Source organism: Lepisosteus oculatus, chromosome 5 (assembly GCF_040954835.1).
Source record: "Lepisosteus oculatus isolate fLepOcu1 chromosome 5, fLepOcu1.hap2, whole genome shotgun sequence".
Taxonomy (NCBI): Eukaryota; Metazoa; Chordata; class Actinopteri; order Semionotiformes; family Lepisosteidae; genus Lepisosteus; species Lepisosteus oculatus.
In genome coordinates, this window is record NC_090700.1 from 55,082,826 (window position 1) to 55,099,887 (window position 17,062).

Here is a 17,062-nt window from a genome sequence, read left to right on the forward strand (position 1 = left end):
CCCTGTATTAAAAGAGATAAAGGCAACACGATAAAGATGTAGATACACATAATAATCACATGGATAAAATAATTAAGATAAACAAACACACAAAGTATGTACTAATGTAGTTACGGTATATTTGTTGCTATAATTTCACTGTAATTTAATCACAGCATCTGGACTTATTACCCAGATGTAATGGTGGCACTGAAACTGAAACAGCAGTTACAGTACGTTGACATCACTCCCTTTGGACCTAGTTAGTGTTGCAGTCTCTCTGAGCAGATGACCTGGACACTTGGCACAGAGAGAGGAGGGATGCCATGTGACTCTGAGACTGTTGGTGCCTGTGGGCAATCATGATCAAATTCCACTTGAGGACAGGTCTGCAGTATTCACACATACATACTGCAGCGAGCTCTACAGGGTGCATACAGTCTGTGTATAGACTAATTGCTCTTCAGACTAGTGCCTTGCAATTCGGCTGGCAGTCTCAGCCCTGTGCTGAGCAGTCCTTTATGTCCCTAGGTATCCTTTGGAGCCACATTCACTAACCATCAGGCAGATTGAGAGTGAAACTGAAAGAGCATCCATCCTGCCCACTGACTCCGATCAGTAATGATCAGATCAAAATTGATTTGCCTGAGGATGACTGACACTGAAACATGTACTGCCATTTATTTTCCAAATATACTGTAACTTGAGAGATTGACTCCCAAGCACACCTCATACAGTATATTATTCCATCAAAAAAACAAGTAATAGGTTTATTCCATGCTGAAAAGAGAAGAAAGAAAACACAGCGTTTCGGTTGTGTAGCCTTCTTCGGCTGTAAAGGCTCCACAGCCGAAATGTTGTGTTTTCTTTCTTCTCTTTTCAGCATGGAATAAACCTATTACTTGTTCCTATGCAGCCTACGCATGCTGACGCAGCTACTGTACCCACCTGAACTATTATTTCATCACATTTACAGTATACAAGCAAGGGCCTTGATTAGTAATTGGGCTAATTGAAAGTTGGAAATCCCTCACACAAAGATAGTATTTCTAAACAAAGTAGCAGTAAAGCTGATGAGTTGTGTTTTAATCTCCAAAGTATTTGCATTCCTGAAAACTGTAGCGGGTCCTCAGCAGATCAACCTAATTTGCTTTTAAGCCACAGTTAATTCATTATTCTCTTGCTCAGTGTTACTTTAGATACAAAGCATTCATTACAATGCTTAAGCAGGTGTTTAGTAAACCTTGCTCAAGGGCCAATTGCAAGGCATAGATAGAATAGCCCCAAAGATCCTCCCAAAATAAACCTTCCATTTTACTTAAGCTAGAGGCATTTAAAAAAAAGGTGACCACAAAAAGGTTACTAAAAAGCATACAACATACTTATCTTTTCAGTTCCATGGTGATTGTGTTGTTGGGTTTTGCTGTCAGTTTTGAAGCTTTAAATGGACTAGGATGCTCACCTCTGTCTTACACAAGCTCTATACTTTGCAAAGGACTGATGGCAGGCAAATTTTAAAAACACAGACCAAAATATGCTTGATTAAAAAGTAAGAATACTTTACAATCAACCTCAAAGTGGTTGGTTTGAGGACTACAGTCTGATGTGTGTACTGTTAAGAGTTTGGTTGGATGTCTAGGAGCACATCATTCTTCTGAATAGGTCTAAGGCACAGTACATGCCACACACATGATTCTGTCAGCACAAAGGTGTTTAAGTGTTTATCTCCATGCTGCATTTTTTATTCTGTTTTTCTGTCCCACTACATAGACAGAGGAGTCAAACACAGCTTAGTTTTTACAGGCACATTCAGGTACTGTACATGCCTGACTTGATGCACAGTTTAAAATAGCTGGAAATCACTTGCAGATAAATAACATTTGTCCATGTTTTACTTTTTTGTTAATAAACCATCTTTTAAACCATGCATATACGGTATGTCTAATATTTGTACAACAAAAAAGTAGCCTATTGGCATTTTGGTGTTTAGTGATATTGTTTGAATTGAGATTAAATATGACTGTATTGGTTTTAATTAAACTAACATTAGAAGAAAACAGCATTGAAGTAACTGCATATAAAGTGAAGCAGAATTTTGCTTCTTATAGTTTTAACTGCCTTGCATTCAAGGCAGTTAATAGGGAAAACCTTTAACAAACTAGTGACAGTTTCAAACAAAGATGAGAGATGAAAAAGTTAATCAAGGGAATTATAATTGATCTTTAACAAATTGGTGAACCTTAATTCCTGATGCATTGAATTCTTCTGTATTTCTGTGTGATAGTGTCACACTCACACTCACTTAATCAGAAACAGCCTTTTATCTAAAGTGTCTACCAATTATTTCCAAGCTTTCCAGATGCTGCATTTTGGTCTCACAGTCATGACAAGTCTTTCCAACACATTACTTTCAGAGAAGAAGTGAGGATTTTAATCACACTGCTTAAAAAAAACAAAGAACAGCTACTGATCCATTTGAAAACATGGCCAGGAAAATACATTTTCAAGTACATTTTTATTTAGAGAGCTCTTGATCAAAGCACAAAGTGGAAATGGAAACACTGCTTTGGGCAAGTAAAATTGTGTACTCTCCAGCCCAGACTATTAAGAAACCCTGCCGAGAAGTGAGAAAAGGATTGACATGGCCCTGCATTCCTCAAGGTTTTCTAATACTTGATGTGCAGCCTACAGTATGTACTGTATGATCCAATCCTATTCTTCAAGTGAAAGTCCTTTAACTTCAGGCTGCAATGAAACTAACAGTGAGTGTGTAAAGAGCAAACTATTATTTCACTCCCTGCATTTGCATACAATATTCCCCATATTCTGCACCTTTCATCGTAGTAAATGGCTAGGAATTACAGTAGATGCCTGTTTTTAACAACACACGCTTTATTGCAATATCTCATAATTAAATCACGGCCCCACTTCACCTCATCCCGTTTTTATAGCTACAGCAAAATTGAGAGCATGTGAAGTTCTGAGATACTACACAGACTAGACTGCACCCATTACTGTGTCATTTGTTGTTCAGTACAGTAATGAACCTGTGCTCATTGCATAACAGTTATGAACAGAGTCATTATTGTCTAGAGTTCTCTGAACTGTGTGTGTACTGAAGAAACAGGTGATCTACTGTATGTACTGTATGTCATATTCCCTTGGTGGAAACATTTCAAAAGGTTTGTTGTGAGCCTGTTTTCATTAGTCTTCAACTTCTTTTCTCAGTTTTAAAGGCTTCTTTGAATAGGCAATTGATTGATTTCTGTAGTGGCTCAGACCATCACACATGGACCTCAATACCGATTGCATTAGCATGTCACCCTGTACATCTGTGCTGTATTCACGGATGTCCTGTTTTATTAACATAATACCTTGATTCATCACTAAAGAGGACTTGGCTCCACTGCTGTAGAGACCACCTGAGGTGTTAATCCAACATACTGTACCAGTGACATGAATGTTTTCTTAAAATGACATTGCATGTTGGAATATTTCTGCTTTTTCTTTTATTGATTTTCAAGTCCTGACATTTAACATATGATATCATCTCACTTATGCTTAAATAACTCTTTTACTAATGATATGATTTATTGCTTGTGCAGCGAAATCACTTGAGTGTGTTTCAGTCAGTCACAGATGATCAATTATACAAAATGGCACCCTAAACATTTAATAAATATTTGGAATTGGTATACTTTGACTTTCTTAAAATATGCATGAATAAATAAAATGGTCCGTTTCTCTTGATGCTCACTCCATTATTTCTCAAGGAAGTAGGACGTTTAGGATTTGTATACCACAGCACTAAAAAGCATTCTAAAAAAGCATGTGTCCTTTTTAAACCAAGTTATATGGTATCATGTTTGAAAACACAGTACTTTAAAATATCCTCAGTATTGATTTTAATCCATTTTCAGAAAGTACAGTGGCAGTTCTTTTTCAAGTATCTGTAATGGTTTCTGAGAGCATCCATTGTAAACAAGACTGGCTTACCCTGTGCAGTCGCTCTATCTCCCAGGGGGGGTCTGATTAAAACACTGTCTCCTGCCGTCACAGCGACACGCACACTCCAAATCTGACAAGCCAGACGCAGCTTGTTGCTTTTAATCTGCAAATTAAATGATTTGTGGAACTCCAATTTGTATTCTTTTATTATGGCTATTTAAAGTGGTAAGCAGCTTAGTCGAGTAAGTAAATTTATTGTGCTTTACCCTGAAAATAGATATTCTCCGGTCTCAAGTGTAGAACAGTGCAGAAAACACAGGGATGGGCAGAAAGTTTGTTTCAGTATTATAATGTTTAATTGATTCTAATATTGCATAGACACATTTCAATATGTTGTATAATCTTGTAAATTATTGCACTTTATATAAAGATATTTTGGTTGGCAAGGTGGCACATTGGTTAGCATTGCTGCCTCGCAGCTCTGAGGCCCTGGGTTCAAATGTGAACCTGCGGTGCCGGTCTGTGTGGAGCGGAGTGTGTTCTCCCCATGGTCATGTAGGTTTCCTCGTGGTGCTCCAGTTCTAGTTTCCTAGTGGGCTCCTCCCACAGTCCAAAGACATACTAAGGGGTTGACATACAGTACTAATTGGCTTCTGGGAATAGTGGCCCTGGTGCAAGTGTGTTAGTGTCTGTATGTGCTCTGTGGTGGACTGGCATCCCTTCAAGGATGTACCCTGCCTTGCACTCATTACTTGTTGGGATAGGCTCAGGCTGCCCAGCAATCCTGAATTGGAAGAAGTGGTTAGAAAATAGTGTGCCATTACGCAAGAGCGTGTTCAGTGTGGATGAAGGGCGAAGCATTGTCTCAGTAGCCACAGCTATACAGGCCGATTAACACAGCTGTGAGGACACTTTAAAATTATACTTAACACCCTCTGAAGTGCCGAGCAGGGCGACCCCAAGAAGGGGAGGAGCTTCCACCAACAGCCCTGGAGGGTATTGTGTCTGAGCGTGAAGCTGCCGTTTTATCGGCACTTTTATTTCCTTTTTCTGTTCTCTACCGGGGCAGGCTGACCCTTTTCACACGTTCGGTTTTTATTTTGTTTTGGCTTTGAGCTCCCTCCTGTTTCAGACTGGACTCCGTCAAATAAGGAAAGTCCAGTCTGGTCACTAAGTGGTTCTTATCCCCAGCCTGGATGTTGCGGTGCACAGCAGGGCATTTTTTTTCTTCCTTTTTTGTTCTTGTTTTTTGTGTTATTTTCAGTTTTCACTAAACTCACACCGGTGGTTCCACCCCTCAGTCATGGCATCAACTTATACAGGTCATAAGGAATCAATCAGATGTATTAATTTACAGTCTCGCACATGGATTCTATATTTATTTATATAACTACAAAAACAAGCAAAACAACAAACTTAATAGAATATATCTGCTGTGATACAACTGTACAGATTGCAAGGAACTACCTGAATTACAAGGAGAAAGTTAAAAATACATTGACTATAACATGTGTTATGGTGCACCCTCGTAGATTTTATTATATATTGTATAATATCTCACATAATTACATCACATTCATATTCTCAGATATATATTTACTATCATGAACTAAATATCAAACACCCTTGGAACAATAGTTCAATTCTAAAGAATTATTATATAAATAAAGAAGTTTTACTCAAAAATCCATTGGCTAAACTTCCATTGAGTTCAAAGTTCCCACCGAGACGACTGAGCTGGACTGGGTTGACCATGGTCCGAGATGGTAGCTGCTTGCTCTGTGCAAGGAGTATCCTGTTCCAGAGTGAGGGCAGTTGTCTTCTTGGATCCGGCTGCATGGTAGGCACACAAAGAACTCAGTTCATCCTGGCTACAGCTTGGTGCTTAATTTGGTGCTGATGTCCAGTATGTAGACGAAAAGAACTAAGACTATGTCCAACTGGGTTACTTTGTTAATAAGGCTAAACTAACAGTGGGTTAGTTTAGACAAATATTCTTATTTTTTGCACAAAGAATATATGGAGAAAAATTCAGTACTTTACTGACTCACTCTCAGACTGCTTGCAGTCAGATGTTTACAAAAGTTAGATAGCCAGTTGGAGAGAGAAGAGGTGCCAGTGAGTTAACCAAAGAAAAATGAGTTGGATACTAGATTTTAAGGTGTGACATTACAGTTGGTGATATGTCTGGATGTTATAGTATATTCCTGCTATCCACCTTGCAGTTCCCATATTGATGTATCTTCCTTTGGGTGATTAACACCGACCTTGGACCCATTGTCTTGGCAAGAAACAGACTACAAAATCAAGCATATACAGTAGATCATTAGGTGGCTCAGCTTTATGATGTGTGTTATCAGAGGAGCCTCTTAGCCATGTTCTTTTGAACTTACACAAAAGGACAGCAATCTGCATGCTCAAGGCACAGAAGGTTATTAGAAATCTTAATAACACATAATTCTTAGTGAAATAATATGCCTTATTGCTACAAAGGGCATTAAGATATTTTAGAATTTGGAATATATATCTATACGCATCCCAACAACAAATTGTTGTTAATCAACAACATTACTGCTATAGCTTTGTACCTTAAACATTGTGTTGTCAAGTATGATGTGCCAGTGTGAAAGGAATGAGGACTATCCACACTCTCTTCCAAAGCTGTGTTCCAGTTTCTCACTATAGGCACCAACTATAGATGGTGATGTCACGACCCTAGAAAAGAATTTTGTATTCTGCTTGCTAATGGCAAATGATACAATATTAAGGGTGTAAAACCTCAAACATGGAATCATACTGCATGTGACTTCAATGTCAAATTAAAGATATTCACAGCTGGCAGATTTACAATACACTGAATTGCTCTTTTTGACACAAAATTGGAATGCATAATTTAGCAGATGCTGATAATAATAATGTACTTACAAAGCGTAATGTATAGTCATAAGGCATGATATTAAAACCAGTGGATCTGGATTCCTGTATGTATTAAAACATGAACATAAAAATTAGATTCTCAAAAGCAGCTGGTTTTACAGTAAGTAAGTATTTGTAGACATCCATCACCAAATTTTAAAGTTCATAAAAAATATACTCTTAAGTCTGACAAAAAATTATTGTACAGTACAGTACGTCTATTGTGTGACAATGGAACCTCTTTTTTATCTCAGTATAAATTTGCTTTTGATTAAAATTCAGAGATCTTACAGAGACCTTCTATATCTGTCTCTCACAATTTCCAAATCAGACCTGTGCATACATTAAAAAACAGTTTCAGGCACTTTATTTGCTGTTTTCCATATTCATCTCTGTATTCCAGTCCTTGCTTTCCAACCTTATAAGCTACAAACTGCCAGAAGATTTAAGATAGGCTGAATAGCTTCCTCTCATTTGTAGCTATTCCTGTGTTCTTATGGTAGTTTGATAAATGCTTATTGATGAAAAACTTCTTAATATGACTAATGTTAACCCTGGACAAAACCAATAACATTATCAGTGTGACCAGCTCTACCAGACACATGGCTATTCTTTGGTACTGTGGTATGACGACCCATTTCCCTTTAACAAGAAAAGCTAATGATCCTGATCTCATCTGCCTGGAAGATTATGCACTGACCGTCAAATGTCAAAACCATGATGATCCCAAAAAAAGGAATCTTATGGTTATATCAAGGTATAAAATGTTTTCATGTTGTTCCTGTAATATACAGTAATATATTTCTAAAATATTACTGTCATTTGCAAGCTCATGTTTCAGATTGAGCAGAAAGTCTTAATTATTGTTTCACACAATGACAATTCTTTCTGTACAATAATTACAGATGCCATTTTTTCATCCTTTCAGTTTTACATTTCTTATATTTTATCCAATCTCCTTTATAGCCAGTTGTGTTTCTGGTGCAATAAACAGACCAGAGAGTATATTATGATGTACTGTACTAAGTTTTTTTGATTGAATGCTTGTATTGTTATAATTGGAGGATTTATTCAGAATTACTAAAAATTATATATATTTTAGGACATTTCTGAAATTGTAATCCTAAATGCTGTGTCCGAAATCCTAAATAACTCCTGAAAGGTGATGAAAACTGACCCACTGGATCTTGTTGTGTTCAACAGTGTAATGAGAATATTATGGTGTGACTGGCAGTTAAAAGGAGGAAATCAGTGTACCGAGAACCATCAGGATACAACTGGATGAGATTTTTGGATGAATAAGAGACTAGTGACAAAATGGAGGTCCCCTCATAATAGGTTAAGGGTTCCCCTCATATTACCTCATATTGTTAAAAATAGGGTCGTAGGACAAAACAGACCATTTTCTTTCCCTTTTATATTTCATCATTTAGATTGGTAAATTAAGTTTAGGTAAATGAAACTGTAATGAGTGTGTAGGCAATAATGATTTAAGAATAACCTGGAAAATCTGTTGTGGATTCCTTAAGCCCTAGTTAGCCACCCCTGCTTTATTCCACACAGGGCACTTTCTGGAATCTCTGGTCAGCAAGGTAGAGAGCTGCTTGGTGGTCAACAAATACCAATTCCAGCAGCAACCTTGTATTTAAGGTACTGTATACAGTACAAGATAGTTCAGGTGGGTAGCTGCGTCAGCATGCATAGGCTGCAAAGGAACAAGTAATAGGTTTATTCCATGCTAAAAAGGCTCCACGCCTAAAACGTTGCATTTTCTTTCTTCTCTTTTCAGCATGGAATAAACCTATTACTTGTTCCTTTGCAGTATAAGATGACTCCATGTGCTGACATAGTCAAGTCTTGCTTAGCTTCTGATAGCCAATGAAATTAAACTTAAAAGAAGTGCTGCTGAAATACACAGAAATGCATATTGGTTTATAATTGAATTGTTCAAACATATTGATTGTGAAATCAAAATGGCTTTCACGAATTAGGTTAGAACAGTACACATTTAATACATCTCAACTTAATATACTGTAACTTGCAAAAGACGTGCACAGTTCTTGTGCCATTGAATACACTGCTGCACTGTACAGTAGCTCAGTTATAAAAAATATCTCTTAACTTACAAGCTAATCTCTCCAGGCTCGTCTGTCATGAACAAGAAAGCAGCCATTCATCCATGGAAGGGGTAATACATTTTTTCCACTATTTTAATTGAGTTTCTTTTTTATTGGCAGCTAATAACCCATTTAAAAATCATTTAAGCTCAGGGGTGGGTAGCTCAGAATAATCAATAAATGCTTGCAATCACCATGGATGATTTTGGTGAAAGAGCTCAGTTTAATTTTAGTTGGAATCTTAATTATATTTCATTCTGCTGGTTCAAAGATTATGGACAGTTTCTGCAAAGATGATGGAAGATTTAATATAGAGAAATGAAAACCATATTCAGTGGTGTAAAAAAAATCTGTGTTGTTCTGCAATCTAGTAGCTGGCTCAAATTCCAATAAAGCTATTGCAGTTTTATTGTAAAGTTACTGCAGATTCCACCAGCGTTTGTGCTACTGTTGGACACAAACAGTTTTAGTCTTTCTTGACTGAATTGTCATTAGACATTTTATAGGTATTTTGTACTGTATGTATATATTCATGTCTGTATACATATTATAGTGCATACAGGTACATACAGTATACTCAGATTAAGAACTAACAATTGTGTAGGGGAACCAATGAGAGGATAAATAAAATCTTAAAATTACCTAAATTTAACACATAAGGTTTTCAATATGGCAAATATATTTCATATACAGTATGGTGATTTTGACTAATGCCATTTTAAACAGAAAAAAAGCTCCCAAATTCTTCAATGGAAAAGCCCCCAGCCTCCAAAGTTATTTGAATTGACATGTTTCATGTAAACCATCTAACTATATATTGCAGCCCACATAAAAAAACGTGGCTTGTATGACCTCTGACATGTTTTGTTTTAAGTGACATGTGTCATTTAGTGTGGCAGTTTAGAGTTTTCTTAAACATGGATCAGGCTGCCATTTTCGACGACAAAGAAAGCAAATTGTTGTCACAAATTTAATGGCTTATCTGTTCAAGTACAGACATCTAGAATAAAGATCTAGTATGGACTACAGACCAAACATTCTCAATGAACAATTTATGAGAAAATACTTGGACATTTTTTCTTTTTCTTTAATTGTTGATCTTTGGTATACTGTACTGTGTGATATATAGTATCATTCATACTGTAGATTTATGAAGTGCTGGTATTGTTCAAATATTAAAAAAACAGTTATTGACAGAGTGATCCAATTTGTAAGTAAATGAATTATTGTCTTTCTGATGATCATGCTGTAAAGCCGATTTCAAAAGCTTTCTATATTCTACATTTTTTATTCAATTTCTCCTGGTTTATCCTATTTATAGAAGACAATTGTGCCTAAACCTGAAAATATATTTTTGGATTTGATTGAAACGTTGGACAGATTACTAAAAGCTCTATCAGCAGAACAGTCAAAGCTGAAAAAAACATTTTTTTAAAACAGAGAATGACATGTAATTAAATGTCATTTAGAAAAATGATGAGTAACACAGGCACAGACATTTAAGATCAAGAAAAAATAACTATGTGATGAATGAACATCCTTCTTGATAGGTCATTTATTAGTGACCTAACCTTGGAGACATAACATGCTGTCTCTCTGGGTAGAATGTTTAGGTTTTGTCATTCTAATGGTAGTTTGCAATAATAAATTGTTTCAATTAGTGATGGCTAGAGATGAGGGAAATGTTAAAAAAAAAACAGGTCAAGGATATGCAAACCTTAGAAGTGGATTATATTGCAAGTTACCTTTGGTTCTGTATTTTATTTTAAAAAAAGATGCAATTGATGCAATTTTTGACGTTTATAGAGCTTACAAGTTTACATAGTCATACTGTATGTCGACGATTGCTCTTAGTATTACATGTACAGTATGTACCGTATAAGTTATGTAGTCAGGTAGGTTTTTATGAAAACAGAAAAAGTCTGCAACTTTTTAAGTTGAAAATATGGAATTTGATTATCAATGCATAATGTATTTTACTATCAGTTTTAAATTTTAACATGAGGTGCAGATAACCTTCTTATGCAGAAATAATGCAGAAGACAACCAGAAGTATTGAGAAGAAATTCCTGAAAAATAGTGTATTCAGTTTTTGATTGCGAAAGGTGACAGTTTTACTAGTTTTTACAGATGAACATTTTAAAATATACTAAAAAACACAAAGGTGTGTATACGTGAGAGTCATTCCAGGTTCCATGTTTGTCAGACGAAATATTGGCTTATTGTAGTTAATTGCTGTTATTACTGTACACACATCTCATAGCTCTCATTGCCCCTTATTATTAGAGGCCGTTTTATAATTTGTCAGAAATTACTGTGTTGATTCCTTAATTATTCTTTAGATCAGCTTCAGAGCAGTTTTGTTGAGGATACAGACAAAAAAACTGTCCAGTCAGAGGTTAACAATCAGGAACTCACCTTTTATACCTGATCAGACAGTGCACACACATACAGAGCCTTGTGCTGGTGCTAAAAATGTCATGAATAGTTTCTCTGGCTATTCAATTGTGATATTTTCTGCTTTATTTCCCCTCTAGGACTTTGATAACTGTTGTTATTATTTTTCCAGAAAGACAAGCTACAGTAAGTCAAATCCCCTTTTCTAAGAGAGAAATGAGGTTGTTAGCATTCAGGCTGTTAACATTTATTATCAGGCAAGCTGGAGGAAATTGTAATAACCTTGGATTAGTTATTCTTGAGGTCAGAAGGCGATGTTTGAGAAAGATCACCCCTTTTGCTCTCTCCTCATTGTGGAAACAGTAAGGAATGTTGTATTATCTCAGTAGATTGCAAAGCTTGATTGTGTTGGGGTTCACTGAAGGAGGAACATAAATAATCTGATTAAGATTGCATTTATACATAATTATAAAACTGTAAAACATCCTTTTGATGTCAAGATTTACTCAGACAAATTACTGTAAGTCAGCTCTGTACACAGACAACTACTTTGCTACCAGAACCACACACTCATTTTCCTGTTATATGTTTGTAGCCTTCCAGATCATATTTTTCATTTATTTTAACACAGAGTTGCTTTCTTTAAACTTGATCCAAATTTCTTGTTATTCATAATCTGATTTCTAATATGTATTTTAATGAACTTGCTGCTGTTAAACCATGGCTTGAAAGTTTGTTTCGGGTACCCAAGTAATATCAATATTCATATTCAGTTTCTTTTTTTTTTCCATTAAGGGAGATGATATAAGGGTTGAAATCCTGAAGGATACAGTATGTACCAACATCTTTAAAATCAACAGGATGATACAGTACAAGGCCATAGTTCTTCACACCACCTAAGACATGCTTTAAGAAGTGGCTTGATGTAATTCTTGGACATCGAGATACAGTATTACCACATAAATAAACAATATGAAACACTTTTCACATAAATAAACAAGACGAAACTTTTGTACACTTTCTCATACTCTTGGATTTTTATCTTACTGTATCAAAGGTATTAGTGTGAATAACCCTAATGGATGGTCAGTCCACCTCTAACAGCAATTGCAGATACAAAATATTAAGGTACTGACTCCATAAGATGTTCAAAGTGTAACGGAAGCCAGTCCTGACTCCCGTGAAGTGCGTAGTTTAGGACCCTGTGCAGACGGTATAATTTCGAAAGTGACGAGAAGAGTTACAGGGAAACACAGTGACGAATGGCGAACAGGGGCAGTGCCAACAGTGATCCAGGTGCAAGGGGGGAGCGCAGGCAAACAAGTCCAGAACTGTCCAAAAGGGAAATCAGGGCGCAGTCCGAAATCCAATACCAGGTGATCCATCCACAACAAGACACGAATAAAAGCAGGAACAGGAATAAGGAAGTTAAAAACGGAGTGATGAGGCCAGGTGCTCTGTGCCCCGGAGTGAGCTGGTCAGGACGCCGTTCAGAAACCTGTGCCCTCAAACTGCGGATATGGGGCGACTGGAACGATGCTAGGCGGGCCTCTGGGCGTCCGTCTTCCAATGCAGAGCCCTGAGCTTCAGAGGCACGAGGTTTAAATTATATACGAGGAACAAGGGGCAGATGAACATGGTAATGAAACTAAAACACAAAAAGGGTCGGAGTGCCCTCTAGAGGAGGGATGACGATCGTGACACAAAGGTGATAATGCAGCAGGTCATTGCACTTCCTTGTTTCATTTGCCCAGATACAGTACCAGACCTGTAAGTCCTTGAGGTCATCTGAACCGACATGTTGGCCAGATCAGCTACTGATGCAGCAGAGGCTTTGTGCTTCTTGTAATGTCACAATTTTTACACAATAGCACGCTGAGAAATATTCTGAATCTGCTACAGCTTTTCAACACTCAGGATTCGTGTGACATACTGTATCAGATGCAGATGGAGGGGGGTCATATTTTCAGAAGGGATGTAACTTCAATTATACTTGAAGCGGTGGAGACATTGCCTTGAATGCTTCCTCACAATTGGTGAATTAAATTATAGTTTGACCAAGGAAGAGGAAGTTTCATCACAGCTCATTTCTGTTCTCAGTCCTCCCAGAGGCTTGGAAACATTTTCCAGTCACACTGCCTCTGTAGCCTCTAGCATCTCTTCCTTTCATGCTGTGTGTGCAGCTATTTCTGGCTAATTATTATGCTTATAACAAAGCACAGCATTTGGATTACCATGAAGAAAAAACTCATTTTGAAATATTTATAAGCAAAACATGCTGAATGACCAGAACTGCCCACAGAAAACGCTTAGCCATCATGAAAGCTATGTATAGCACAATAAAGAGATGAAATAAATACACAATCACTGGTGAAAGGTCAACATTGATAAAAAAATAATTCAAATGATGAAATAAACAGAGGGTGTCAGAAAACCTAAAAGGGTGGCTTGGTGTGCAATGCCGGGGTCCTGGGTTTAATTCCTGGCGTGTTATCTGTGTAGAGTGTCTCTTTTCCCTGTGTGGTTTTCTGCAGAGGCTCTGGTTTCCAACTACAGTCCTAGAGTTTATTGGCTTCTATAATATTTGGCCCTGGTGTAAATGTGTGCATGTCTGTGTCTGTGTTTGCCCTGAGATGGACAGGGAACCTGTGTAGGCCTTGCGCCCATTGCTTGCCGAAATAGGCGACAGCTGACTCCAGTCATTGATAAAGTGTTTAGAAAATGGAAGGATAGATTTAAAACTCCTGGGAAGGGAATAGCTACTCATCAACCTAACGAACGGCAAACCACTGAGAAGAATTTGTGAAGGAAGCGAAGCTGGCTTTAGGACAGAAAGCATCAGAGTGCTACTGAGTGGGTTCTTGTCAGAGTTTCACACCACTTAATTAACACACACAAAACACAAGCTAATTTATTGTAAATCTCCCACAAAGGGAGTGTCACTTTGCTCAGCTGAAATTCATTAGCAAATGTTGCAAGTGTACCTCTTTCTGCAAGTAAGTAAGGAGAGGAAAAGGCTGGTTAAGCACAGTGTCTGCTAGTTTTTATTAAACAGAGAAGGATAAAAGCCAGTTCAATGGGGTTATAGGCTACTTATTTTGTTAAGAATATGGATGTATTAAGTTGAGGTGGTTTATAAATTGAATGTCCCTTTACACAATACACTGGCTTTTACACTGTGATGCTTTCTGACTTTAAAAGTGTTTTAGGAATAGGTCTTCATTTGCTTTGTATGGATTCAAAAAGCATGCTTCAATCAATTCTTTTTTTTTACTGTGCTAAAGAATACTTAGCTTCAGAGTTTAAGGACTTTTTCTATTTTCTCGGTGGTGTCAACACCTCTGTAGAGCACTTCTTTTTTTAGAATTTTGTGCAATGCCAACTGGCAGTAAGTCCACATCTAAGCCTGGATTCATGCTGCATCTTTTTACAATGAACTGAGCCAAAAATGCAGCTCTCATTTTAAGTTGTGTTAGATCTATAAACAAAGTTGAATTTTCTCCATTTAGTGGTATATTTTAGATCTCATATTTGCTATAATCTTCAAGACTGGTCACTAGGGGAAAATTGCAAAACTTAAATCCAGTTGATAATGAGGAGAGAGACTAAACTGACCCCTGGGAAAACCACAAGCTATGAAGATTATACTTTTAGTGGGTAATAATGGACTAGTAATTTCTTCAGTGTTGAGGAAAATGTAGTAGTACTGTTACAGTTTAATATTTATTGAAAAGGTTACACAAGTACGGATGGAATTAAAACTTTAAAACTGATATAAACTGTATTTTCATTTAAAGAAAATATTATTATATATTGTGTGGTGTCACCGGGGCAAAAGCAGGTGTAAAAGGGATGTTACTCACTACACACTGATCTTCTCCATTTCTTTGTCCGTTTGTTTTCCAATTCAGATCCGTAATCCGTTGCCCGTATCCTTAAACAATCCAAATTCCAAAGTCCGTATGTCCACACAAATCCGTACTGTAACCAAGTCGTAATCTGTAAACCGTAGTCCGTTATTCCTTAATCCTTTCAACCACAATCCTAATCCTCTTCTTCCTCCAAAACGCATTCACCTTATCGGCTTCCGTACTGGCTCACCACTTCTGGGGCATTTATATTTTGTTTCCTGATGTAGTTCAGCTGTGTCTCATTGTTTCGCTGCATAGGCCTTTTCCAAAAGCAGGTCAGCTGGTTCTCCTTGGTGGCCATCTTGCTCAGGTCTATATCAAGTATATTAAGTGTTTCATTCTGGAAATACCGGTTATAAATGACCCTTCCCTGGTCCTCTTACATTCCCTCCCCCTGAGATCAGCCCCGTCCTTGGGCGGTCTAGAAAAAAATAAACAGTGCATTCGGGAGAGGGGATCTACATTCCCTTGCTTCCTTCCGGGTCTATATACCGTTCGGAATTGAAACCTTTGAAGACTAAGACCCCATCGTGTAGTTCTATAATTTTTATCTATATTTTGTAACATCCAGGTTAATGGCGCATGATCTGTATACAATATAAACCGTTTTCCCAATAAATAATACCTTAAATAGTCAAGGGCCCATTTTATTGCTAGACATTCTTTTTCTATCATAGAATAGTGTTTTTTCTTCAGGATTTAAGTTGCGACTAATAAATAAAATAGGATGTTCCAGTCCATCAATTTCTTGCGAGAGTATGGCTCCAATTCCAGTGTCAGAAGGATCAGTTTGTACCATGAAAGGTTTATTAGTCCGGTACTTGTAAGACGGGTTGAGAAGAGAATTGTTTTTAAGTCTTGAAAGGCCCTCTCTTCCAATTCAGTCCATTTTATTTTTTCCGTCTTTGTTAAATCGTGCAGAGGGGCGGCAATGGAGGCAAACCCTGGAATGAAAGGCGATAATAACTCGCAAGTCCCAAAAATGTTCGGATTTCCTTATTAGTAGAAGGTTTGGGCCAGTTTTTAATTAACTTTATCTTCTGATCTTGGGGCATAATCAATCCTCTCCCGATCATATAACCAAGATAATTGGCTTTCTGGGCCCCCAGACAACATTTATTTGGATTGGCTGTTAATCCTGCTGCTCGCAAAGTTCCAGTCACTGCTTCCAGGCATTGTACAGTGGATGTTGTTCCCATGTCGTGCTATGGATTACGACGTCATCCAAGTAGGCAGCTGCAAAATCACAATATGGTCTCAGTATTTGGTCCATTAATCTTTGAAACGTTGCTGGAGCGCGAACATGAGATACGGGACCAGCTGATTCCAATTTTTCCCATCCTTTTGCATGGCCTTCCTGAGCATGCCTTTCAGGGTCTTATTAAAACGTTCTACTAGACCATCGGTTCGACAGTGATAGACAGAGGTTTGGATCTGATGTATACCCAATAGCTTACATAAGTCTTGCATGACTTTAGACATAAAAGGAGTTCCTTGATCAGTTAAGATCTCTTTAGGAATTCCGACCCTAGCGAAAAGTTGTACTAGCTCCCTAGCTATGTTTTTGGTGGTGGCAGCTCTCAATGGAATGGCTTCGCGGTACCTCATAGCATAGTCCACTTTTACCAATATATACTGGTGACCTTTGGTGGTTTTGATCAGAGGTCCCACCAAATCCATCCCAATCCATTCAAAAGGGGTTTCAATAATTGGGAGGGAAATCAAAGGGTTTCTATAATAAGGTTGTGGAGCAGTTTTCTGACACTCCGGGCATTCCCGACAATACTTCTTGAT

The 17,062-nt window shown here is 37.5% G+C and overlaps 1 protein-coding gene across 3 annotated transcripts in view; it reads left to right on the forward strand.

Annotated features, from left to right (window-relative positions):
- The window catches only part of LOC102692475 (cytosolic carboxypeptidase 4), a 180,030-nt gene that overhangs the window by 146,204 nt on the left and 16,764 nt on the right, over positions 1 to 17,062 (forward strand). The window lies entirely within an intron of this gene.